The 25,757-nt window shown below is 42.3% G+C and overlaps 1 long non-coding RNA gene across 1 annotated transcript; it reads right to left on the bottom strand.

The window, feature by feature from the left end:
* Positions 1-15,414: 15,414 nt before the first annotated feature.
* On the bottom strand, positions 15,415-17,888 carry LOC110475639 (uncharacterized). Its single transcript, XR_002466303.2, has 3 exons — positions 17,872-17,888; positions 16,366-16,506; positions 15,415-15,479 (listed from the first exon to the last, which is right to left on the bottom strand). It is a non-coding gene; the product is annotated as an uncharacterized LOC110475639 (long non-coding RNA).
* Between the last annotated feature and the right edge of the window lie 7,869 nt (positions 17,889-25,757).

Here is a 25,757-nt window from a genome sequence, read left to right as displayed (position 1 = left end):
TCTTGGGGACACTCAGGGAACCCTGGGGACCCAGCAGAATGTCCTGCTCCTCTTGGGGACACTCAGGGAGCCCTGGGGACCCAGCAGAATGTCCTGCTCCTCTCAGAGACACTCAGGGAGCCCTGGGGACCCAGCAGAGTGTCCTGCTCCTCTTGGGGACACTCAGGGAGCCCTGGGGACCCAGCAGAATGTCCTGCTCCTCTCAGAGACACTCAGGGAGCCCTGGGGACCCAGCAGAGTGTCCTGCTCCTCACACTGTGCTGGGATGCTGCAGCTGCTGGACTCTGCCTTCCCACCTTCCTTCCTGGGGGAAAGAACACCCTGGTGTGGCTGAGCCTGGGTTGTTGAGCTGCAGAGTGAGGGAAGGGCTGTGCCAGGACCCAGTTCCTCAGCCCTGGCTCCACCTGCTGATCCTCAGCCCCTTTTGCATCCCAGCAGGTGAGGACATGCACACCCCTGGCAACCCACCTTTCCCTTGGGCCAGAACTGCTCTGGGGACTTCTGAAAAGAGCCTGCTCACTGGAACAGAGTGATCCTGCAGGTAGTCCCTTGATTCCTCCAAGGCACTGTTAAAAATCCAATTAAACCACTTCCAGTGTCCAAGCCTGGCTTTGCCAGTAACCACACAGCCAGAAAATAGCAAAAAAATCCAACAAGGCTGTTGTCCTTTCCTACCATTTTCAGGCTGGGCTTCCACCACCACAAAGGCTCTGTGGGCACCCAACACCTGGGTGAATAGAAAAATTATTTCAACTGCAACATTAACTCTAGAGGCTTAAAGGTTTTATTTTTTCCTAAATTTAATCTATTTTGCCACTAAAACAGCTTACCAGTGAACACATGCAGAGACTCATTATCTCTGCCTCTGGCTTCAAAAGGCTCTGGAGGTTCCTTGGATCCATTCAAAATCTCTTCCACTTTCAAGTGCCACCACACATTATTCACTAATGGTAACATGAATCTCCAGACACAGCCTATGTCTGATCTTTGTGGCCACCAAATTTTTACTTCCTTTCTCTTCCCATCCTCTGTTCTGTATTTCTACGTGTTAAGGTTTTGTTGTAGGTTTCTTTTTCCTCCCCCCGCCCCCCCCCCCCCTTTTTTTTTTTTCTTTTTATGTCTCTGCTTTCACATTTCTTCTGACTAGGATGCTTTTATGCCCAGCATAATTTGGTACATATTTGAATAATTGTACCTTTCTGGGTATTCAATAAACTATTCTTGAAAATGTCCAGTATTTACTCCATTAGTGTGATTCATCAGGAATCCTGACAACCACTGCAAGCTTTGAGAAAAAAGCAGGTGGATAGAATTATACAATAATTCATGTTGGAAGGGACAACAGGAGGTCATCTAATCTGACCTTTCAGTCAAAACAGGGCAAAAAGGGGCAAAAAGGGGCAAAAAGGGGTTAGCAGGCTCATGCTTATTCTGTGCTCATCAAGGAAAGGTTCAGATTATGAATATCTAGAGCTACAACACTGAGTAACTCCTCTTGTCCCTCATGAGGAAGTTCAGTATTTCCCTTTCCAGTGGAAAGCGATCCTAACTCTAGAAAATAAACATGTAGCATGGCTTGAAATGGCACATGGGGAGTTTTCCTCCAGCAGCATGCCCTCCTTCACTGGATGAAAACTTAACCCAGTCTTGAAGGTTAGATCTGAACTGGAGGAAATCTAACAGCCCATAGTGTCTTGGATATAAAATAACCTGTCTTGCCTTTTGCTCGTTATACCCATAGAAAACCCATTTTAGCTCTTTTTTTTTTCCTGCTTAGGCATCTATCTGCACTTCTCTTTTTCAAATGTGAATCCACACACAATTCTTCAAATTATTTAGACACTTGCATTACCTTACAGACAGCCAAAGCTGTGTTTTTGACATTTCCCTTTAGCTTTGAATTTGTCACAGTCCCAGTGTTTAAAGTGCCAGTGAAGCCAGCTGCCCAGCAGGCTTTCACAGAAATGCAGATCATGGTGCAAGCTTTCAGCATGGAACCAGGTGGGCAAGACCTGCTGCAGAGAAGTGGTGGGGTCTCCTATCTTCATTCTTCCCACATCCACCCCAGAAATCAGTCCTGTAATTATGACACATAATCCTATAAACCAGCACAGAATTTAGGCATGACAGCTGTGCCATCTTGTTTTATGTATTACACCGAGACGCTTTCAGCTAATTTCAGTTTTATGAAAAAAAATTTTTAAAAGTCCTTAGAGGCTTCATATATTGATCTAGTCACATATGTATTTTCTTTTTGGTAGGCTGTGGTCTTGCTTTTTACCTTCCCTGTGAAAGAGGCCAGTAGCTAACGTTCCTTTAAGAGCAGAGTGGGTAAGGTTGATTTTCTTCACATCCCCAACACAATCCCAGTTTACCCAAGTGGAGCAGTACCACATGTGCATGTGCATGCAGAAGGTGACTTGGGGACACACACCATCCAAACACTACAGAGTAGCTCATGTGCACAAGCACAGGAAAGAAATCTCTCTCTAACATGATCTTCATCAGTTTTGGGTGCTCTTGGGCTCCAGAGAAACCATCCTGCTGCTTTCTGAGGCTGGGGATCCCCTGGGAAAGAGTCTCGTACCCTGTCCTCAGGCACTGGCTGTGAATGTGAGGCTGCCTGAGACTGCACCATGCTAAAGGTGCTTGTTGATGCTGCAAGGACACGAGTTCTTTCCTGTTATCTGCACAGACTCCCCATTTTCCCAGACCAGCACCATGACAGCAATTTGATCATAGAGTATCTTTCAGTGCAAGCAATTTCTACAAAGATGAAAGATATTTCTAATAAACTGCTTGAAGAATAAATATTGAAAATCAGAAGGGATAACAAGCAGAGTCTAGATGCAAGTTTACACATGGGAAAGTTCAAGCTGTACTGGCTCCTGTTGCTGCAAAGCAGACCAGAGGAGATTTAGATAAGGGTAACTCTTCATGGGACCAGTACCAGAGTCAAACATGTGTAATAGAAAATAATATTTTGGCCTAAAAGACACCACAGAGTCTGCACTCCAATACTGTTGGAATTGTAACCTGTGAATGATAAAAATGTACTGAAAAATAACTATAACAAATATAATGAATGAGATCAGAAGAGATGCTCTGTGCTGGAAGATCTGACAGAATCAGATGGATGCCAAAATCCCCTCTACAATAATCTATAACAGGAAACCAAGCAGGGTGCAGGTAGCCCTGGAGAGGCTCTAGCAGACATCGTTCAATGAATTCTGTTGCACAGATGCTCCTTTGCAGTTCTCAAAAACCTTTAAGGCCCCTGGTCAGTAAGGAAGTTTGGAAAAGATTCAAACTTCAGCTCTGCAGTGTCAGCATAAATTCCTGTCTGTGCTAACTAAAGCACAGTGCTAGCAAAAAAAGCAATTCTGTAACACAATGGCATGAAATCTTACCTTCATTCTCCCTGTATGGTTTCCTGATCAAACACTTAATCCCCTCTCCAAAAGTTTCCTCTTGGGAGTGTCCCTTACTGGTGCCAATGCAGATAACCTGGGAACTGTTTACAGCAACACTGGAGACCCAAAGCTTGATTTGTGTGAAAGGAACAGAAACTTTCAAGTGAAAAATACTCTTAAAAAGGGTGAAGAGAGGACAAGGATTGAATGATTAGCTACAAGGAGTCCTTAGTTCTGGAAGGACCTTAAAACCCAGACTGGCCTTTACAGCTGTCTGACTCAATGGGATATAACATTTGCACCAAGGTCTGGCTGCTTGGCTCAGCTCATTGAAACCAGACTGAAAAAGGGAGCTGAAATCTTTCTGCTTGCTTGCTCAGGGGAGACTGGTAGTGTCTGTATGAAAAAATTAAACTGAGTTTAAAAAACAAACAAACTTAAACCTCCAAATTTCCAGGAACACTGGAAATATAACTGCACCTTGTCATTCCTGCTGCAAATTCTTTGATTTTGGATGTTACCATGTATTTGTCTCACCAAATGCTGTCCTTGGCTACACGTCCAATTTTCATTTGCTTTTGTAAAAGTGGTATTTGTATGTCAGAGCCACTGCTTCTCAGCTGAGGACTACATCAGACATCAAAAAATGAGGCTCTGAGATGGGAGCTGAGGAGCCCATAGTGCCTCAGATCCCCTCAGTCCCCTCCCAAATGACAGCAAGAGCACACTGTGGGGACAGAGTGGGAAAGTAATATCACATCTTGCCACTGAGGAGTAATCATCTAATCATCAGGCCACAGATAATGCAAGTCCACATAGTGGTGCATCTTCACATGAATTCACACTGTATAGCAAGATTATTAAAAGAAGGAGCCAGTTAGCAGTAATGCATAACCTGCATTATGAAATCATGAGCCCTGACCACCTACAAAATGTGCTACTTTGGCTTAAGCAAACTGAATTACAGGCAAAATTAATGCATTTGCAAAGAAACAGTGAATATTCAAACACAGACAGCAAAGACAAACTGTCTGAGAGAGAAAAAGCTCAGAGGGATGCCTATGATGGCAATAAAAATCACATAAAATTTGCCAACTTGCATGATCTCCCCTTCTTTCCCCACCAAATTATTTTTGAAGATATTATATATAAATAACTGTGCCTTGCAAGCCTTTCTAACAGATAAAGAAAGTCTTCAGGATATTTTATGGTATTTTATAATCTTAATCTATTTTTCACTTTAGAGATGCCAAATAGTGTTTACCAACACGCAGTTACCTAACAATTGCCATACCTCATGAGTAAATCAATAAAACATCTAATTGCAATTTTTTGCTTCTATTACAACTAGTTAACAGAGACTGTTTGGGAAAGGTAAAAGCACATCCATAAATGCATACAAAGCAGAGGTATTCAGCAGGCCTGGAAGAGGAGATCAGACATGCAAGAAGAGGGCAGGCATTTGAAGTCAGAGATTTATATTGGATCAATTATTCCCAACTCCCTTTGACTATCTCAAATGACTGAGGAATACAGCCAAGTAATGGACAAAGGTTTCTTAAAATTCAAAGTCAGTCTTGATTTGTGTCTTATTTAGAATTTCTGTATCCCAGCACAATCCCTGTTATGTTGCAAGACTTCACAATTAGCAGCTTGCAAATGGAGACAAGTCCTGTGTCCATCAATGAGCATGTGTGTGGTGTGGGGAGTGAGACAGTGTTTTAGTTGAGTTCTTCACTTTGTGAAAATCCAAACTGTTGTGAAATAGCAAAGCAGAATGAAATGGTACCGATTTCTGGACTCCCATTGCACACAGCAAGCATTGGAGGCCAAGAGGTCACCACGGCTTGGAGAGCTGGGAATGCAGCAAACAGAATTTCCACTGTCTTCACAAGAAGCACTAGTCAAGTGGGGTTTAGAGTTAATTTGATTTCCACCCATTAAAATTATATGTTCCACACAGAAGAGTCATAAAGTGCCCATAAAAGTAAGAGCACTTGCACGCTGAGTAACTTTGGCAGTGGGGCTGGCTCAGGGGTGAGGAGCAGCAGGCACGAGGGCAGCACAGGGAGCCCTCCCAACCTGCAGGCCCCCTAAAAGTCACACTTGCTCCACTGTTTCACGTGAGCCCAGCAAAGCAACGTAGAAAACAGGATACAAACCACCACAAAAATCAAGGGTGCTTGCCCTTCCTCCCCAGAGCTGGCTGATGACAGCAGGCCAGGGCAGGACTGCAGGGTGAGATGTGCTCTAAGCGTGGCACACTAACTGCCACGCTCTTGAAAAGCAGCTGCTCCAACACACCAAGGACCCTGCCTTCAGATGATGTAAATCTGCTCAACTGCATTGAGCCGTGGTAATTTACACCAGCTGAGGGATGGACCAAAGGCATTTATTAAGGCTGCAGTGTATTTAAGAACAAGCAAAGATCAATAGTCCAACAAATATTCATTTCACATCACTGCTTTTCAGAAGAGAGGTCAAATGGATCCTTACACATTTTTTTTTTTCCTCTAAAATTTCAAGCAGAGAGCAGAGAAAGTTGGTAATTAAATCCCCTTTGAAGGAAGCACTGGCAATGAAGATCAGGCAGGAGCTGGTACTGCACAGAAGCTGCAGCTCTGGCTCACAGGTGGCATTAAGGGCTCTGAGAGAGCACGACTTATCCCTTGAACTGTCTTCTGGGAATCCTGGTATCTCATCAGTGACAGACCACTTGGAATGAGTGTAACAAATGAACAGCTCAGCATGTAGGTCCCCAAATAAACCAAATTGAACTCTGGACATGTTGAAATCTGTACCTTTCCCTGGTTATTTTTCATTTTAATGTACATGAATTCAGTGAGCTTTGTATTGGTATTGCTCTCTGCCTGGCTATAAGGAAGAAATATAAGTGGCATCACAGGGACAAGTATTCTCACGAGATTGCCATCCTAATTATGCAAACCCAAGACAACGTTAAGATTTTAATGAAATTTCCAAGTGTATTGACATTTTCAAATACGACATGACAAGCCTGACTTTGGAAAGGGATGCAGTGATTCCTGGGGAGAGAGTACACACAGCCTACAACTGAGCAATCATGCCAGAGCTTGGGACAATTTGTAACAACAGTGTGCCTCATCCGAATGACATGAGGAGTTATATCATCAAAATGCCTCCCTTAGTGCAGGAAAAAGAGAAGAAAGAGCAGCATATGTTGGGTACTAGAAATCAGGGGTGTTGGTGATGGTAATATCCTGAAGCTATAATGAACATGTAAATGAAAATTTTAGGTCAGGCTGCATTCCAAAATCTGGAAAATTATTTGTCTTGCAGGGTAATTTAAAATTCATATCACCATATCACCACCAGACTGCTGTGGTTTACCGTGTTGATCTGTTCTCTCCATCCTCTTCAGAGAACAGCCCAGGCAGCTCTGCTCTCAGTTTACAGCAGGGAAAAAAAAGCCATAGGGCTTTAAATTTTTAAGTTGGTGTTTTGAAAATACTGCTGTATGTATTAGGCTTCTCCTGTTTCAGAGGCCCTTTCCTGGAGAGTCTTCCAACAGGAATATCATTTACATCAGCAAGGCTTTTTGGCAGTTTTTCTTTTTTTCCTTTTTATAACCATGTTGCAGTGAGACATCAGTTTAGGCAGCCAGCTCTGCAATAAAACTGACAACAGGTTTATTCTCCTGCTCCTCATGGGACCTATAGGAATTTTAGAAAAGAAAGCAGGAGGGAAGGAACAGCAAAAACATGTGTGTATGATCTGCTCTGTCCCAGCACACCAATTCTGCTGTTTCCAGAGTGATTCTCATTCTGAAATCCAATGTTTTTCTTATGTTTCATTAGATATTTATCCATTTGAATTTCTCTGCAAAGGCAAAATATCCAGAGCAGAGGTATTAGGAGGTCCTACCAACTTCAGAGCTCCAGGATTTTACCTTTGGGGTCCAACTGCCCATTGTGCTGTTCCTGTCAAAACCAGAAGCCCCTGTGAAACACCAGTGCCCTGGAACACTTCTGCCAGAGGGAATCCCCCAAACAGCATGGAAAAGATTTTAAAAAGAAAAGCAAATGAAACTCAGGCTCTTCAGGTCATTGTGGAAGAAACAATTATCTCAGAAGGAAGTTGCTGAACCCTGCCCTGGCTGCTGTGCCTGAAGTCACACAAGTTCGGTTTCTTCTCCTCTCCCTGGGGGCACTGGGAGCAAAGACTTATATTATATTTGCACTGAGTGAACAAAGGATAATTTTTTTGACAACAGAAGGGTGGCCTTCCCTTCCTCACCATCAGATAAATGTCTGAAACTCCTGAGCATGCAAAGAGGGTTTAGGTTCCCATTTAACCCTATGTTAACCCTGTGTGATTCTCCAGCAGACAGTGGTGACAAGAGCAGTAAGCACAACACCCAAGAGGCACGGAGTTCAAGCAGCAGTCTGGGAAGGTCTCATGGCCCGGAGCCAGGGGTTTGTATCTCCCAGATGAGCTGCCTGTGTGCACACCAGCATGCTTGCAATAGACATGCTGATAGATTAGAAATTCCATCCTGATTTAATGGATTTAGTCCCAACACTCTAGAACATAATTAAATCTTTAAGAAAGGATTAATCCATCCTTACTACCTAGTATTTATGATCTTTAAACACTCACAGACAGTGTGTATGTGTGTTGGGGGATACAGATACATATCTTTATTTGGAGAAAAATGCTGTTTTATTAGCAGGAACCATTTGCAGATTTGCCGAGGCTCCAGAGTTTGTCTCTGAGTCGACTCCATTAATTCCAGTTGCAAACAGAGGCTGTGCCCAGATGATGGCGCCTGCAAATCACGGATCCTTGGAAATAATCATTAGGTAACTCATTCTGGCGGGTTATACATTGTGGGCTTTAGGGTTTATTGCAGAAGAAAATAGAAGTCTTATGTATTGCAACCCCTCAGCCACCAAACCCCCAAACATTGCAACCCCTGCCTTCCTGTCCCCAGAAACCCTGGACTGTGTTCTGGTGCTGTGTTAAATTAGCTTTTACAGCTCCCTTCCATTTGGGGAGTTACAGCACCAGAATAAGATATAAGAAAATACAAAGGGTTTAGACTAAAGATTCTTCACCCCATGGGAAATGCATAATTCAAGGTATTTGTAAATGTGTTTGTGATGTGCTGAAAAGCTGAACTGGAACAAAATAAATAAAGCCAAACAACCAGACCTGAGAATCCCAATCCTTGATGGAAATCAGACAGGCAGGTTTAGGTGTATTTTTGAGGGGATTGTAGGATTTGGGTCAGCTCACTGAAAGGCTGCCCTGGCCAGCAATAGCCTCACACCAGAATGAAGCTCCGAGTGCTTTGTGCCAGGCTGGGACTACCTTTTATACAAGATGGCTTATGTTCATTTTGGAAGGGGTGAGGGAAATAAAGCTATCGAGAAAACAGCAGTCTGGAGGGAGACAAGATTAATTCTGAGTGAATCACACATGTTTCAGGGATTCAGGGTCTGCAGACAGAAAAACCCAAAAGCTTCAGACCTAGTGTCTGAAAATCAGCTCAGCAAAGCATTTGAGTTTGGCTGTTTATCTGAGACTGGTGTTTTCAGAAACCAGGGTTCTCTCTGAGCATTACTTCAAATAGTTGAGGATACCAGAACAGCCAGCATGCAACAAATTGGTGAGAAAATCCTGTTTCCTAATATGAAAATGTTTTATTTGAATTTTGTGATCATTGCTAATAGAAGTTCAGGTTTAACACACCATTTCCTCTAAATGTATGTCTTCAGATACATAAATGTTAATTCTAACCTTTGTCTACTAAGTACATCTAATTTTCCTCACATATTTCAGTCACCTATAACAAATTACCCATCCCTTCCAATTCTCTATGTTCAATGTCCTTCTAAAGATGCCCAGAAGAGGAAAAAAAATGCTGAGGAGTAAAGATATGCCAAATTGATTTCAGATTTGGGAGCTATGCCACATTGTCTAGTTTGTGTCTTTAGGAAAAAAAAAAAAAAAACTCCAAAGAGTAAAATAATAAAACACCCCCAAACCAAAATTGTGAGCAGTTTTTTTTTTTATCAGGGAGGAATTTTCTAGAAGCTTTCAGGTTTGCTATTTGCTGGCCCACAGAAGTGTCACTTTTTCTAGGTCTTGCTTAACTTTGAGAAATCACTAAATCCCATGAAGCTCAAGCTCTTCAATGGGAAGCTCCAACCAGCAGCTCACTATTAATAAAACAGCTGGCAACAGCTGCAGCTCCAACCTCCTGCCAGAGCTGGGGAAGGAAGGCTCTGCAGAGCTCCAGGTCCCCTCTCCCCTGCACTTTCTGCAGCCTCTCCCTGTGGGATGTTTGGATCCTGGGCTGTGTCCCATGGGAGGAACCCCCTGCCTTCCTTTGGGACCATGCTGGGGCCCTGCTGGGTGACCCCAGCTCAGCATTCTTCTGGGGCTGAGCCCTGCCAGCTCTGGGAGCACCTCCTCACCTCCTCAGAGGCCACCCAGCCATGGGTAACACACAACAGGTGAAGCAAATTCTCCTGGTCTTGTCCTCAGATGATTTCCAGTCTACATTCTAATAAATCTCATTTCTTTCTCAGCGCAGCCTCGTGGCTGTTAGAGCTTTGCTCAGGCTGGGAGCAGATCAAGCATTTCCTGGTAGAGGTGCAAACAGCATTCATGCTAAATATGATTTTTGGGTCAAGATTTGGAGAGTTTTGAGGGTTTTCTTCATATGCTTAGAATCAAGATTCTCAGCATATATGACAATTGATTTAAGGATTTAAAGCTGACTTAAGAAGTCATGAATGACAAGAGAGACAGAGCAGATGGAATCATTAGGAATGACAAAACCAGGAACACTTCCAGCTATCTTGTGTGATGCTTGATTAATAATTACAGACAACTTTGGTTAAAGAAACTCTGTGCTTAAAGATTAACATATATTTATCCTAACATAATTTTATCTATACATGTGAGTGCCAGTTGTTTTGAATGGGGCTCTTGTTTTCTGACACACCCCCTACAAACTGAGCACCCAGAGAGCCAAGTGGGCTCTCTTGACTCTTGGTGTTCCCAGGGCCATTTAAAGTGCCAAAACATCTTTGTGAGGATTTAAAAATAAAAAACAAAAAGCTTTGAGGAATATAGTTTAAAGCCAGAATCCTGTAAATGTCTTATTATGAATTTCTTTTACTAACACAGATGATAGATCTATTAAATATTTTCCTCCTTGTAAATGCTAAGAATAGTTTAGTCCCAAAATGGCATCTTTGATTTATTTAAACATTTCTGTCTGACTGCTGGGGATGTACATTTTCTGGAGGAAAAAAAAACCCCCAAAAAAACAACCAAAAAAACCCAAAATAAAAGATAGGCTATTTCAGCAACAAGGAAAATTATTATTTGGGTTCAAGACTAATTCTGAAAGACAAATTTAACTGAAGTGAATCAGGTGGAATCAGAGGTCTGGTTGAAAGCCCATAATGAACGTCTCAGAGTTGTGCCAGAGACTGCTTTCCATCAGCTCAGTGTGGATCCAAATCCCCTGGACACTCCAGAAGAAAAATGATCTGTTTGATCAGCAAAAGCAATGGAGAAGTGCTGCTTCTTATTTGTTGGTGTCTCTTGGATGACCTTTTTAAAAAATAAAACCCTCAACTAAATCACACTGAGGTTTTAACTGTCATAAAATTCATTAGGCTGGGGAGGATATGAGGGGATCATTAAGTCCATGCCAAAGCAGAGTTCAGAAGTTATTAAAACTATTACTGGGAATACTCCAACATCAGTATTTTGCATTTGACTGTTTTCAGGAAAAGATACAGGAATTTAATTTTCTTTTTCTTTTAGGACTTCTAACCTGTAATAGACTGCATTTAAGTCTGCCAATAGGCTCAGGGATTTCTAGTGGAGGAAAACACACACAGAGAGATTGAGTAATCTATAAAAACTAAGTAAGAATTCCTATAGAAAACCAGACTGTAAAATTCCCTGTATTTGTCAGAAGTGGTCAGATATTTTTTTTAGAGTGAACCAAAAGGTTTTTAAAAGATTTCCAAAGACTCAGTTCCCATTATTTGGCAACAGTTAGGCTTCTTTTGTCCTGTCCCCAAAATCCCTGGTGTCTGAGAACAGGAATGTCACCAGGAGAGCTGAGCACTGCCTGTAGCTAATGCACTGTACCCCTGCTGCCAGCAGTGCTGAGCGAGAGCACAAGCAAAGCAAGACCAGGAAACTCAGCTCTAAATATAAATATCTGCATGAATAGAGGGAGTTAACTTCTCTCTATTCTGCCTGCACAGAAAATCAGCCTTACTGGACTCTGCAGGCCAGCCAGCTATTGCAAGGAATGCACTGTACTGCCTTGCAGCACACAAATACCTGAAATGCTGTTCCTGGGCACAGAGCCACAACATAGCCCAACATCCCTAGGCTGAATAATACTGAAATTAAAATAGGTGATATGAGTGAGATTTAATTTTTCAAAAGCTCTGGCATTCCCCAAATTAATGAAACACTCTTGTGGTTTGTCTAAGGTAAATACAGAATCAAACACAGCCATCAGGGTTAGCAAAGCAGAAATATCTAACTCCCAACACATGCTGCAACAGAGTACACATTAATTCTTACCCTCTTGGAGGCTTAAGGAAGAGACTCAGATTTTCTGGAACTTGTGATTTAATTGTGAACTGAAGGCTAATATATTCTTTAGAATAAAGAAAAAAGTCTCCAGCTCCCTCAAGGTTTTGCTTTTCAGCAATCCTGGTCTTACCAATCAGTGTGTTCAAACCAACTTAAGATACCTCCTAGTAAAACAAACCACAAGGCAGCACTCCTCCAGCTGGACCAGCAATCTTTCCCTATTTGTTTAAATTTGACAATAAACCCATCATCAACTGCAGAGGATAGTAAGAAAGAGCAGGTAAAGGACCAGGCACAGAAATTCTATTATTAGTTTTCTCAGCTGTAAGACCTAAGAGGGACAAAAGATATATTTTTGCTCCAGATAGTTCCTCAGAGGAAATCTGGAAATCCAAAAACTAAGAACAAAAAGATGAAATAGAAAGAAAACAGCCTCACAAACTAAGCCAGTAAAATACAAATAGACTACCAGGAAAAAGATGTACAGAAAGAAGATAGATAGAAATGTGTAGGATGTCCTGTAAAGAGGTGAAAAATCTCAGTGTTACAGATACATAAAGCTAGACCTGGATGAGACAATGCCCTTGAAATTCTCACTCTAGGAAAAAAGCTCTTGTGTTTTCTCAGCTGTGCTAGTGCCACTGAGGGAGGGTGCCACACAGACAAGGAAGATTCAGGTCTACTCACATTTGAATGGTGAAAATGCTAAAGCCTCATGATCTCTCTTGTTCAGAAAATTCTTCTTATTATTATTGGTAATGAAACATGAGCCAGAAAAAGCACAGCTTAACAAAGAGAGACCAAGCTGAGCTTGAGGAATCCCTGCTCCTTACACTTAAAGCAACAAAAACCTCCCCACCAAAGATGAGATGGAACACTGTGGTGAGGAATGGCACTGTTTGAACCCCCTGTTCCAAGGGGAGCTGTGTTTCAGCAGCCCAGCAGGAGCTCAGCTCTGCTCCTGAGCAGCTCCAGCCCCTGCAGAGCCGAGCATCCATCAGGGATCCAGGCTGGGCTGCTGGAGGGTGCCCAGCCCTGCCCTGCAGAGCTGCTGTGCACAGGGGGCAATGCCCTGCTCACACAGATATCCCAAAGGCAGGCCTGCAGCAGCAGGACCAGGGAAACCCACTGCAGGGCTGTGCTGCTCCCCTAAGGCACCTCCATGGCAGTGGCAGCATCCTGCTGCAGGACACACACCATGCCACTGAAATGGATGGGGAAATACGAGGAAGATTAGCTAAATTTGCAGCAATGGACTGACTCTTTATATGAGAGATGTTTCTTTCCTGGTAATAAAAGTTGCTCCTACAGAATTCCACTATTCCTTTTTATTTTTTTTTTTATTTTTTTTATTTTCAGTACGGCTACAGCTTCTTAATGGGGTGACAGACTATGCTGTCTGTATTAGTCAGCAGTGGAGCTAAGAGAGTTGCTTTGCCTGGTGATGCCAAGCCTCAGTGTAATTTCTGCAGACATCCTCATCTGAAAACACCTCAGGTGACAGTTTGGCAGGCACGCTGGCATTTCCAGCTGAGTCCCTGCTCCTCCTCATTGAACTTCAGCACTGCCTAAAGCCACTAAATGAGACAGAAACCCCTCCACAGTAGGAAGGATAGAAACTATGTGAGGACTATTCTGTGTCTCTATGCCTTGATAAAACAAATAAATTAAATAGGGAAGGTGAAAAGGAGGCACAGAGAGTGTGACCATCTCTGGTCCTTGGCAGGACACAACTTTCTGGCACTCTGGCCAGGACAGAAGGGATGCTGGAGTCAGAGCTGCTGTCCCAGCCCTGCATGGCTGCTCCAGGGTGGCACCCACAGCCCTGAGGGTCACATCTGTGTTGGGCTGAGCTTTTACCTCTATCTGGTTGCTCACTGCATGTGTTGAGCTCACAGGTGAGAAAACACTGTTCTCACACACTTCTATGAGTGCTGCATTCTTGGCCCCACTGAGTGATGATCTTGCTTTAGAGACCTGACAGCCCAAGTCAGGCCTCTCTCTAATCTTCCTATTCTCCTTGAAAAGCAAATGCATTTCTATCTTTAGAGACCACAGAGGACACTCACTCCAGCCTCCTGGTTCCCACTTGCTGCAGATACTTTGAAAGACTAACTCCTGTTAATTAGAAAAAGATAAAACAATTCAGGCTGCACTGCACCTTGCAGGTGCAGGTCTTGCCCTGGCCACTTCCAAAGGGGGAGAGACTTTGGAAGTTGATTTACCAAACACGTTCCCTGACTGTCACTAGAGTTAAAGCAGACCCCATTTATTTTCCATGCTTTCTGCAGGCTGTGTTCCCAGTGAAAGGAAAGGAGCATATTGATAACAGCAGGCTCTGTCACAGGGGAGGATCGAGAATCACCCACGCGTTGCCTTGAAAACAAACAACCCCCAAACAATTGATCAGTCACTGCTAGTACAGAGGCAGTCTATTATGGATAAAAATACAGGTGGAAAAAATTCATCAGGGATGTGCAAATACCTTTATTTAAATTCAAGCGCAGTAAAGCAAGCTTTGCTCCTATAAACAGGAGTGGTGGATTATGGATGCATTTCTCTCAAGTCCTGGCAGAGAGGGAATGCATTTCCAGGCTAGGGGAGCCAGAAAACTGAGTGATTTCCCTGTCGAGGCTGGGATTTCTGAGATGGCTTAACCTGACTGCCAGGAAAGGTGGAGGTGCATCACAGACTGCTGCATAAATTGCTGCTCTGGCTCCCTGTGTGCAATCTGAACACAGCCCCAGGTGAGCTCTGCATCCCACAGCCCAGCAGCACTGCAGGGTCCCTGCCCAAACTCAGCGCCCCTGGAGAAGCTGTACAGCTCAGTGCCAACTGCAAACCAGCCGTGCTCAGCCTCAGCAGCTCTCACTGGATATGTGAAGTATTAAATTAGTTTGAAAAACCCAAATTTGACAGAGCAGCCTATGGAAAAGACACAAGGAGGGATATGAAAGACATCTACTTGTGCATATTTATGTATGAAAAAGAGAGAGTGAGAGCAAGGCCACTTCAGCTCCTCACCTCAGCATCACTACCAGTTCCTTCCCCACCTTTTGCAGTAGGTGCCCATGTGTGTGATGCACTTCTCAAAGGAAAGGCTGACTCTCTTGTTGACACACTAAACCTGACTCAATACTGTGCTAGAATCAATCAGACCTTGATCTGAATAAAGAAAGATATTAGCCAGACTTTTAAATCCAGAGCTAACAAAAGAGAGTGGCCACATTGCCTTTTGGTTTTAACTTTACCCTTTCCAGCTATGGGCGCACAATACAATGTCCAATTTTAATTTAGTCTCTGCACTTAATTTAGTCACTGCTTACCTTGATTTTCACATCATTGCTTCGGGAATCCTCAAGGCTTTCTCAGCAGAATGATAAACTTTGAATGGCAAAACCAGATCATGGCTGTACAGCCTTGCCAATTTCTTACAGATATTTCTGCCTAGGAGAGAAAACACCACAAAATATCTCAGATAGAAAGGAATTGTGTCAAGAATTTACTCATTTCCTTGCAATAGAAAAGGAGAACACAGAGAACTTGAATTTCAAAAACTCAGGTAAACAACAATAACTAAAAGCACTTAATATTATTCAAGCCTCAACTCAAAAAAGTGAAAGAAAAATGTCAGCATTTTGACTTTTCTTCTCACTCATGACCATGCAGAGCTCCCCATCTGTGCTGGCTGACCCTGGCCAGTTGCCAGCCATCCACCCAGCTGCTCTCCTCCTGCCCTCCTCAACAGGAGCTTTGGGAACCCATCTATGCAACAAACAGTTTAGACAGCTTGCAGTGCTGAGTATGACCCAAATTACAAACTGTGTGAAAGAAGAGTAGGGTTGCCATAAAGCATCATCTGTACACACACAGCCAAAGCCCTCCCTGTGCCTGTTCTGGGGGCTCTAACCCTGAACTCTGCACAAGGAATTTCTCTGTGGGTAGAACAGAGGTCTTGCATTGGAGGCTGAGTTTGAAGCAGAGTTAGTTCATACAAGGGAGAAAGTATGATCCATCTCAAAGTGTGGCTGGTTTCAGAATATATAAAATCTATGTAGATAAAAATTATGGAAGTGACACAGAGAGAGAACATCTTCAGCATGGAGAATGAGAACAAAGGTGCCTTATAGTTTGCTACTCAGAAGGCATTGGCAAAATACAGTGGGTTTTATTGTAGCCCTTAATTATTTGGAGTTGATTTTTTTTTAAATTTTAAGAACAGCAAATCAATATAAAATAAGACCATGCCTACAAATGGAACAAAAAGAAATTTACCACCTTCTATTCAATTAGAAAAAGAAACACACAGTCTGCCATTTTTTTTAATGCTTACTATTTTCAGTCCTAGAGGTTTTTCCAGCAATATGAACGTCATCAAGCAATGCATGACATCAGCTGGTGACTGCTTATACTTTGGTGCAGGCAGATGATATATATCAATTTTCCCTGCTTGAACTCCATTCCATCTCTCTCTCTGCAATATCAGAAACAGAAAAGTACAAAAAGTTATTGCAGTAAAAGTCAATATAGGGGAAAAGCAGGTTATCCACTTTAGCTGAGAGAACGGGGTCCCTGACTAATCACAAGTCAGCAAATTCTGGGATGGCTTCCAAAGGCACAAGTAGGTCCTGGGGCTCATAAGGCAAAGGTAGTCAATAGCTTGATTGCTCCACTCCTTAAATAGTGACAGTCCCACTGAACTGAATTGCTGCTCAGGCTGGAGAGGCCATTTCCCTCTCCAGTATCTCTAACATCCTCTCTTTCTTCAGATGTAGGGATGCTGGACACCCCATCAGCCTTGTGGATCTGCTCCTGGTCACCAAGTGCAGGGTAAGGAGGTGCTGCAGGCAGTGTGTGTGGGCACTGAGCCATCAACACCACGAGTCTGTCCCCCGAGGACACACAGGGGCTGCAGGGACACCTTTGCTGCTATTTGCTGGCACTCCTTAGTCATGGCATGCCTAATAGTGGGGCGTCATTTGGTGCCTTTTGTCCTTGGTACAGAGCTTTTTGTAAAACGTAAAATCTCCTTGTAAAATTATCTGTTTGAAAACAGGAATTTAAAATAAAGATGGGAAAACCAAAATAAAACCACCATGAAAAAAAAAACCACCACAACAAAAAAATCTCCCTTCTGCCTGCCAAATCAGCCTTGCCTGGCTAACAGTGAGGTCATTCTTTGTTTTGGTTCAGACAATTTATTTTCCAAGAGCTATACTTTACACAGAGAGACTTCATTCACATATGCAATTAAATATTGCTTTCCTGAACAGAAGTGGCCACACAGAGCATGCTGTCAACACATCCCTTCAAGATTTCTCCAAGAGTTCAGCAGAATAATTAGCTTTGGTACCGTTGCACAGTAGTTTTTATCTATCAGAGTTTTATCTTGCCTTCTCTCAGTGGTGAGTCTGAGAGAAATTCTGAACGTTTGCCTCATGGGTCTAATCATCTTATTGATGCTCAAAGCGTTTAAATGTGATCTGCAGCCCCTTCACTCTTTGACATTCCAGTTCTAAAAAAAAGTCAGATATTTTGGCAGGTGCTTAGCTCAGACTTGTTCTTTAGGCTATAAGGCTTTTGCCTGTCTAATTAGCTGTGGCAAAAAGCTGAGAATGTTGACAATCTGGGGATGTGAGGTAATAAAAAATAGATTATTTACCAGCAGCAAATTAAGCCCTCTAAGAACCAGTGCAATGAGTTGTGCCCCTGTGACAATTCCCTGCAGCAGATAGATACCACTCTCTCCATCTGTCTGTCTTGTGTGCAGCGTACCTGACGGCGTGTTTCTAATCTATTTTCCCATGCACAAGAATTGATCCACCAAGAAGAAAGTAACCTTTCTGGTGACAGCAAGCAAAATCTGTCTGCTTCCAAAGATGATTTTTCCCAGTTTCCTTCGGGGCAGTGCAAATAATTGGCCAGAGTCACCAAACGCTGTCCGGGACTGAAGGAGCTGGGTGGTTGTGCTTCAGGTTTGGGCTGGCAGGCAACAGCGTGGAGGAAAAGGCAGCTGTGGGGGATGGATGAGGTCTGGCTCCTCAGGAGCAAGGAGAAGCAGCACTCAGGATGTGCCTGCTCTGCTCCATGGCTGTTGGGGAGCCGATGCTGCTGCGGGGCCAGTGGGACAAACAGCAGCCCAGGCCTGGAGACAGAAAAATCCTTGTCACAGAAGTTAGCAATGGAGGTGACATGTCTTCTTGCCTAAGCACACGGACAGCAAGGCAGAAGGACATGCAGGTGCTACAGAACATGTTCCCCCTTTTAAAACAGTCTCAGAAGAAGGCTATTAAAAACAGTGGCTCATTAGAGTAGCTACTTTTATTTCAGCCAGTTTACTCCTAATGACAATCTGCCTTGGATTTACTAATTTTTTTACACCACACTACTTTTTAAATTCCTCTCCCAGAATGTATTTTAAGGAATGGGATTCTGGAGTGCTTTTTAGTTTACTCAAACAGAATATATGGATATGGGAGGATAGTATATGCAACATACACTGTCCTCTCATCCATATTTCTTTAGGAATGGATTAGCCACACTTTCCTGTATGTTTTCCCCACTACCTTGTTAGCATAGGCATTAGAAAACCCTTCAGGTCCTCCTGTAATAGTCTGATGTCAAAAGAATGACAGTAAAACCTCTCTAGGTTACAATACTTCTGTTATAATATCCCTTACTCTTGAAAATGCTGGATCCATCTTTGGATCCAATGACTGGTCACGGATTTCAGGTTTTGTGCTGCAAAGAGTCCCAGAAGTCCAATTCTTTGTCAATGAGCTATTATTGTAAGAATATTATTCTGCTTCTTAGGGAATTTGTTAATCAATATGGGTAGAGCACAGGATGTTGCAAAGCTCATGCACTTCATTTCTACGGGAAGCAGAAGTGACACCAGACCTTCCTTTGGAATGGTCACACCAAGGTAAATACAGCACTTCAGTGAAGGATCCATGGATATGGATATTCTGCCTTTTGAGCAAAGACTGCAGATTGTGCAGCATTTTCAGCTGTACCAACTCCCTCATGTTTTGGCTTGTCTCATCATCCTCAAAAACTAAATACGATGTCAAGGTTTATTGAGAAGATCACAAAGCAGTTTGCATTTCCTAACAGCTGGGGATGTCTGAATGAGTTCAACAAACTGACACAGACAAGTTAAAACCCCATTCACACATCTATGCTAAAATCCAACGGATTTATTCCAAGGTTTGGTCTGAAAGTTATGCAGCTAAATCCGTACAGAGATGGGCAAGAAAGCAAAGTGCAGTTTCTCCCATCCAGGTAAAAGGCTGGAAGTATCAGGAATCTCATGAGTGTGATTATTGCTGAGAGGCTGTCAGTTCAATTTTAGAGATCAAAGATGATCTAGAAACATTCTGTAGCACTGTTCTGTAAGCAGTGTGTGAGGAACAGGTAGGTATGTTATATTTTAGCAGATTTCAGAAACGGATTGAATATTTTTGTGGAACAGGACATCTATAGTAACAAATAAGAACATTTATAAAATGTCCATGAGTAGACTGTGGGTACAAACCCCACAAAAATTAGTACAAGGTTTTTTCTGTTGATTTCTAAAGGCTTGTGCTGAATGCTAATGGGCATCAATTAAGATGAAGCTTTCTCTACAGATAAGTTATCCATAATTTTCTGCTAGTAAAGGTTGTTACACATCAAGCCACTTTGTCCTTTAAAGCAAAGGAGCTGAGGACAGAAAAAATTTAATCTTTAGAAAAAAAATATTCTACTTAATAATATATGGTATTTTGTTAGATATTTACTGGAATAAATTTCACTGAATCTGCTGTCTCCCTGGTGATCACAGTTGGTAGTAATTATTACAAGCACAGAGAACATGTGAGCATAAAAATTCCTGTTTGATTTTCAGCCTTTACTTCCTGAAAATACTAGAAAAGACAAAAAAACTAATTTTCCAATATTACAATTAATTTGAAAGGAACTTAAGGATCTATGTGTGTTTTGTAAGGCTTTTAAAACAAACACTGACAATGAACTTGGCAGATTTTTAGAATGCTTCAATATAGAGAGAGACAAAAAATTAAGAGAAGACTATGCAGTTTAGAAACAGAAATAAAGTGTATTCCATTATATCTCTTTTTCCTTCCAATATCTAACACCATGTTACACTGCACTGCAGAAACGAATACTGAAGCAAATTACCTGTCAAGGGGATTTTCTCAATAAATAATTGAATTCAGCTTTCAAGGAGGGCCCAGGCTGGGACATTTTCCCCAACTGCAATGGTGCCTTGTTCTGTGCCCTGTAACTGCCACTGAAGCAAAAATCTCCATCAGGGAGGCAAAGACTTGGGTAGGGAACAAATGTGGAATTAAGGAAAAAAACAACAAGAAGAGAGAGGGGGAAAAAAGTGGTTTTATTCTGGCTTCTTGAAGTTATGACTGTTCACGTTTGTCTGATGCCTTCTGATCTGATCCACACTCATGAGGGGCAGGGCTATCAAATCAAGTCCTCTCAATCTCCAGTGAGGAAAGAGATCTTGGTAAGGGGCAAACAACAGCCTGACACTCCATTTGTTAGGGGCACAAAGAGTTCTTACACAAGGGGAAGGTGTAGAAGATGGGCAGAAATGAGAGTGCAATACAAGCTTGGGAAGGAGCCTGCATGGTCCTGGGCAGCAGGGAACCCAACCAATGGGATATAAACATATGGAAAAGCAGACTTCATTGGCTGCACTGCTCATGGAGCTGCATGTTTACAATTTGGGAGGAAATGGGCTGAAACTGAAACATCGCAGCAAAAAAAAAAAAAAAAAAAAAAAAAGGGCTTTAATGCAGGATTTATAATGGGCTAATAAAAATATAGTTTCTTAAAGGTCCTGGATACAATTACGGCCATCATGCCCTTAGTGCAGCAGGTATCCACTGAGCAGGATGCACAGAGCCATCACACTGAAGGTACTTTGGTTTAAATTGCAGCAGAGTGGTCAAGTTTTGCCTGTGGGGAAAAACTGTCAGGAGGGCAGTGCCTGGGCTGACTGGGAAAGTGCAGCACAGATGTTCTGGGAAACTCAGACCAGTGTCCGGAAACTCACAGGCAGGGCTGTGCTCCTGTTGAGCCAGGGAACTCGAGTTGAGTGGGAATAACTCCATCATCAGGGCTCTTACTTCATTTGGGCAAATTTGAAATAGTTTTCCTGACTCAGATAAGCTTCCTCAGCTTTTCGCTCTGTGTCTTTCCCAGGTGCTTTACAAACAGCAGAGAGTAAAACAGTAGCTCCTGAGGAGTTATTTGTGACTCAACAGGATCTATAAAAACCTTGTGCTGTCCCTTCAGCAGAACAGTACCTGCCCAGACAAACCACCAGGTTCCAGATTACAGTGGGGATTCTTCATCTACCAATAAGTGAAACACACTGGGGGAGGTTTTTGGTGTGATGCACTGGAAGAGCCACTCATTCCTGCTGATTTTGTGCTATGTGGCCCATCACTACTCCTTTTGAGGTTTTTTTTTATTAAATTTTATAATTCCTAGGTAGCTGTTTGATCTGGCTGTTGGCCATTTTACCATTTAGCATGAACAGTTTTGGACAGAACCTTTCAAGCTGGTATGAGCACTTGTGGACTGGAGTCACACACACAGTAATTATACTTACATTCCTATTTTCCTGGTGTTGTTTTCCTGTCCCATTGCCAAGGGTGGGCTGTGTTGGCACTGTACCTTCACTAGGTGCCCTGAAGGAAAACTAAGTGCCCTGTGGAAAACGAAAGACAAAATCCTCTGAACCTAAAGGAAGGCAAAATCCTCCAGGCTAAGTTTTCAGCTAGTCTCAGATATCCACTGCATCAGAGTGTATTAATTTTTAAAGTGATTGATTTTAATATATATAGCACATCTTAAAAGAAACTGGACACTTACATAATTAACATTAAAATTTATATAGATTTGAAATGCTAATGGTTACACTAACAGCAAAAATCAGAAAGAAAAATAATGTAAACTGATTTAGCCTGTGTCAAGTCTCAAGTTCTATATCAACATTTTTAGCAAATGTAAAATATTTTCTTTTGAGTGCAGTGTTTTTGAAAATGGTTTCTGTAGAGCTTCTTTGAGCTCTTAATAGGTGCCAGTGTCACAACGATAATCTCTGAACAAAACAGGCCACTGATATCATGCAGCAAGGCTACTCTGACCTAAGAAGATCTGAATTTCCAGTGGCATACACCTCACCACGAGTCATCTTTTACAAGTCAAACATTTGCAGCCATCAGTTCTGGTGCAGAGGACAGCTCCCCATAACATATTTGTTTTCAGAAGCTTGTATTGTGCCGAGAAGGCAGAGAAGAAAGCAAGGATCACATGGGAGAGCAATGCCTCATTTCTTGCCTGGGACCATTTCAGGCAGGAAAGGGATGAAGAAACAGGCAGAAGAAAAGCTGGTAATGTCAGGGACTAACTCAGGCAGCAGGAGAGGAAGCTGCCACCTTAAGTCCTGGGAAGTTTTTTCACTCCCACATACTTGGATGCAGGGGAGCACCTGAAGTCAGTGTCACAGGGGGCATGGGGGATTTTAAAGCACTTTGGAGCAGCACTGAGAGGCTGCAGACAGCAAATGCAATGCACAGCATTCCCATTCTCCCACTCCTTTTCCTCTTTGCCCTTTTAGGGAACATTAAGTAGCAGCACAAAGAATTTCTGTGTGACTGAAGTGAAGCACTGCTTAAAGAACAACTACAAAGCCACCAAGACATAGTGATGAAAAGGATTTTGAAAGAAAGATCCTTAATTTGAATGGAAAATGTCTGTAAATCCTTTAAGCTGCTTTGAAAATCTCAGCCTCCATGATATGGTTTAAATCTAAGATAACAGTGCTAGTCTGAAATTAGAACATAACCTTACCTAAAAGGAAGAGGGACAGAAAAAGCCAAATTTCCCCTGAAGTTTTCTTGTTTGTGCTATTCTATTGTTAAAGACTTGATTTATTTTGAGGGTAACTTAAAAATCTGAGCCTGTTATTTCAGTATGGGAAGCACTTTGGAGCAGCAGCTTCAGGCCACAGGCAGTATCCAGATAAGCACCACAACAAAGGGGCTGTTCCTGGGGAGCAAAGCTCATAGCAGAGCTTTAAGCTGGGCTCAAAGGAGTGCTTGAGAGAGTTTGAAGCACCTGCAAGTACATGGGAGGCTCTGGATTTGGAAAGAAACTTTATTGTCAGAAGATTATGTCGCTGCCTAAAACAATTTAGAATGAACTAAGTACTGCAGCAGGGATTCAAATGCTAAAAAAGAAATCACATGATTTTATTGCTACAGATGCCTGCTGCACTGGCACTGTGAGGTAGAGTGCTCTCACATCACTCACTGGAATGTAGCACACAGATATATACATCTACCTATAGCTCTCTGCTTATTTATGTACCTAACTCTGCTGGCAAGAAAATGCCATCTCAAAGTTCACTGTTCTTTAAAAAAGGGGGTAAAAAAGAAAAGAAAGGTGGACAAGTGTTATACAGAGGGCAAGGATGAAGATGTATTTAAAATAATGTGGAATGTGAAATAACCAGGGTGGTAAGTATTAAAGCTCCTTAGAGAGGATAGAGAAGAGCACAAAGAGAAATTTAAGCTTCACTTGTGCTGGAGGATTTATTAGTTCTTGAAAAGGAAGATTTCAAAGAAACTAGTAATGAATGAGGGAGTAATTACATACTGAGTTTGCAGAGAATAAACTAATTACGAAAATATGGTGTGTTGTAGGCCATCTGCCCCCCAAAAAAAGAACTGAATTGTCAAATTACTGAGCCAGAGATGACACATTATAATTATACTCTTACCATGCAAGATTTTAATACAAAAATCTAACAACATTTTCCAATAACCACCATTTCTCTTTCTTGTTTGAAAATGAGAGTCATTATATGCTATCATGAGATTTGATGCTGCTTGTCAGCATCCCAGTGTGTTGGGATAAGTGCATCACCCATCTTTGAGGAAGGAGAAATCCTAGTAACAAACCCATGGAGGCACGTGCCACAGCCAGCTCAGGAAATGAGGCAGTTTCAACCCAATTGAGAGCACAAAGGAGTCACCTGGTCATCTCAGCCAAATTATTTTATTCTGTGAATAGGTGCACAGAAATTTAACAGAATACATCAAGCTGGCTGGGTGCCCCAGACTTTTGCCTTGCCTTTGGACTTTATTTATCAATTACAGAGATTGTGTTTCCCTGCAATCTGTCTGTTGACAGAGCCCTTTCTGTGAGAAGACTCACTGGAAATCCAGTTTAAAACCTGATTTTGGTATAAATATCACAAACTCACCATTCTGGCTGCCTTAGGACCATAAGCCCTTTCTGGCAGTAAAGATATTTGGAACCTGGTGTCAACATTCAGCCAGTAGGAGAAAGCAGTGGTGTAGGTAGGAGGTTTCAGAGGTAGCAATCAAATGGTTCCAAATAGTGAAGGCTTAATTTTATATTGAAATAGGTTTGGCTGTTGCTTTTTTCCCCTTTTGTGGTTCTTTATGAAGTTCTGCACAGTAATTTCCAGTGCCGAAGATCATTTTTCACATAATTTAATTCTGCCATACTCAATGTCTCTTTGGGATTTTAGTATCAGGAGACTTTCAGTTCCTACTGGTGACTTTTTCTTCCCTGAAGAACACCAAGAGGATACTCAAATAAAGAGCAGCTATTGCTAATGTGAAAAATGAAGGGGCAGAGAAGAAAGGCACAGAAAACCAAAACGCATGTGCTCATGCCAGGAGCATTTTAAACACAGCTGAGATCTTACTTTGAAGCCTTGAACAGCCATGAGCCTTTCAGCCTCTCAGAGCAGATTTTCATGAGTCACATTTCCCCCAGATTAGGAAAGCTCTTTGTTTCAGGTGGGCCAAGACAGCAAGATCCTCGTGCTCTTAGAGCACAGCTGCTCATGTGCCTGCTCAGCTCCAAACACTTCAAAAAAGGCATCTAAATTCTGAAACATGAAGAAAATAAAACCAAATAATTTTTCATCATCTAGTTTTGGTCCTTTGAAAATCCAGGTCCACAAATTTATTTGGTGCCAAATACCCCGGGGAGAATATTTCCATTGGTTTTATTGGTCTTTTGATAATAGATAACCAGCTATAGGCAAATGCAAGTAGGAATGAGAGGTAAAGATATTTTTAAACAGTGTGGTTCTAACCCTAAACTACTTCCTACTACACTTAAGGAAGAATCTGCTTAATTTTTGTCTTGCTCACCAGTGACTAAAAGTGGTAATTTCTACTTCTATGATGAATCTGTAGAAGCAACCACAATTACTTACAAAAGGAAAAACCCATGAATATTGAAAATAATTTTTGCTGATATTTTCAATTCCTGACATACTAAAGTACAAGAAATAAAAAAATCTCAATTCATGCATAAGGTTTTAATATATTAAAAAAACACCTCCCAACACACAAACCCCAACAAAATTCAGAAGAGGGGTGAAAAGGAGAACATTCAAAGTTTTTGGATTTTTGTCCCAGTGCCCCTGAGGCCTAAGAGGTCACTGCGTGACTCTGGGTCCCTCTTTGCCCAGGAGGGTGGAGACGTGGGTTCAGTGCTCCAGCAGCAGTTCCTGTGCTCAGGGTCAGCAGAGAGTCTGGAACTTGGCCACTGACCCCTGCAGCTTCTCATGAACCCTTCATGAACCATCTTGGAGACATCAGGCTTCGGAGCTGAGCGCACCAGTTCGTACAGTTAATGCTTGGTAAAATTAAA

The sequence above is a fragment of the Lonchura striata genome, chromosome 16 (genome assembly GCF_046129695.1).
Source record: "Lonchura striata isolate bLonStr1 chromosome 16, bLonStr1.mat, whole genome shotgun sequence".
Taxonomy (NCBI): Eukaryota; Metazoa; Chordata; class Aves; order Passeriformes; family Estrildidae; genus Lonchura; species Lonchura striata.
Note: the sequence above shows the minus strand (reverse complement) of the source record. Positions and strands in the feature narration are given on the sequence as shown.